Below are 2,265 nucleotides of genomic sequence, written 5' to 3' on the forward strand. Positions count from 1 at the left end.
ACTAGTTTAGAGTAAGTCGCAGGTATAGGGCTCTTTCACTCCTAAATACTTAAATCTGTTTCTTCCAAGGACAGAACATTCTCTTATATAATCAAAATCAGGGAATTTAATGTCGGTAGGATATTATCTAATAACAGTTCAATTTTAATTTTTAATTTAATTCGAACTTCACCAATTATCTCACAATGTCCTGTGTGGCAATTATTTTCCCAGTGCGGAATCAGGCATTCCACTGGGTTGTCATGTTTCTTGAGTCTTTTAAAATCTGAACAGCCTTTCTTTATCTTTTGTGATTTTGACGTTTTTGAAGAGTACAGGCCTGCCGTTTTGTCGGCTTTCCTTTAAATTGGGCTTGCCAGTTCTCATGATTGGGCTCAGATTATGTGTTTTTTTGTAGGAGTATCACAAATGAGGGGCTGAATTCATTTCAGTGTATTTGTATCAGAAGGTATTACTGGCCGGGCGCGATAACTTAAGTCTGTAATCCCAGCACTTTGGGAGGCCAAGACGAGTGGATTGCCTGAGCCTGCAGGTTCAAGACCCACCCGGGCAACTTGGCAAGACCTCATCTCTACAATAAATCAAACAATTAGCCAGGCATGGTAATGCACGCCTATAGTTCTGGCTACTTGGAAGGCTGAGGCAGAAGAATCGCCGGAGCCCAGCAGGTCGATGCTGTGGTGGCCATGAGTGTGCCATTGCACTCCAGCCAGGGTGATGAGGTGAGACTCCAACTCAGAAAAAAAAAAAAAAAAAGGATTACTGGTGATATCAGCTTTAACCTGATTTTTGAAAAGGTAATAATATATGGCCCAAGTTTAAAACAATCTCTTCCTTCTCTTTCCCTAGCTGGTGTGATTGGATCAGAGATGGCCACCTGACCTAAATCAGGCCAGCAAAGTTAGACCCAGGGTTTTTGTTTAAACTGGATGAAGGCAAGTTCTCTTTTCTGCTGTTCTACACCTGGGAGGCATGTAAACTTTGAGCTGTAGCTGTCGCAATGTCACCACGAGGGGAGGATCAGTCTGGGAAGAGAGAAGCTGAGCTACAAGGTGAAGAAGGGGAAACCAGGTCCCTGTGACATCATTTGACAGTCTCCATCAGCCACACCTGAAGCCAAGCCTACGCCATGGACTTCTCACATGAACGAATAAATCCTCTTTGCTTAAGCCAGGTAGGGTAGAGTTTTTATTTTGTTTTGTTTGCCACAAATGAAAGAATCCTCATGATACAGTTATGTGCCTGATTTTTTTTTCCTAAGGGCAAACCAGATCAAGTAACTTGAACACATGAGTAGCAGGAAACAAAATATGGGATAGCTTGGCAGGAAATAATAAAAAAAGAGTGAAGCAAAGAATAGGTTCTTTTCAGCTTCAGATGCCCAGATGACGGTCTTGGGGCTGCGTTGGTAGGAGTGTGAGTTTTTCTTGGTGGAATTACCTCCTTAAAGAACAGGATTTCTCCACAGTACAGAAAAGAATCTTAGCTATGGATTGGGTGTTTGGTATCTTCTAATCAATAGCCAGGCCCTTCTGATCTTTAATGAAACACATTGATTTAATGGGTGGCGGAGGTGAGAGGATTGCCTGAGTCCAGGCGTTCGAGACCAACCTGAGCAACTAGGTGAAACTTCATCTCTATGATAAATACAAAAATTAGCTGGGCATGGTGGTGCATGCCTATAGTTGTAGTTGCTTAGAAGGCTGAGGTGGAAGGATCGCCTGAACCCAGCAGGTCGAGGTTGTGGTGGCTGTGATTGCGTGGCTGTGCCCCAGCCAGAGCGACAGAGTGGGACTCTGACTCAGAAAAAAAAACCCAAAAGAGACAAGGATGTCACAGGACTTCAGAATAAAGCCAGGGCTGAGCCAACAGGGCCGTCTCCCAGCTGTGTTGAGGACTCAGTCTTCTGAATTTCACTGGAGTGGTAAAAGAAATAAGCTTAGTGCCCTTTTAGTTTTAAATCAGGGTGCAGAATTTCGCGATTCCATGGTTTATCATTAATCTGGGTTATCTGTTCATTTCACCTTTGAGAGAACATGGTTAAAAAATAATCCATTTTGTTTACCCTGAGTAAGTACCTAGCCTAGGCTAGGACTCAGTATTTACACCTGCTTAATAAGCTGTGGTTGAATAAATGGAAGAAGCAATGAGTCGATGGATAGCGATTGCTCCTTCAATTTGGCCATCACTAGTCGTTCATTCCCACCAACCTCGGCTGCTTATTTCTATCATGTGCTTCTACCCAGACACCCCCCCCCCCCCCCC

Source organism: Carlito syrichta, unplaced genomic scaffold, assembly GCF_000164805.1.
Source record: "Carlito syrichta isolate Samal-C Ts95f unplaced genomic scaffold, Tarsius_syrichta-2.0.1 Scaffold306846, whole genome shotgun sequence".
Taxonomy (NCBI): domain Eukaryota; kingdom Metazoa; phylum Chordata; class Mammalia; order Primates; family Tarsiidae; genus Carlito; species Carlito syrichta.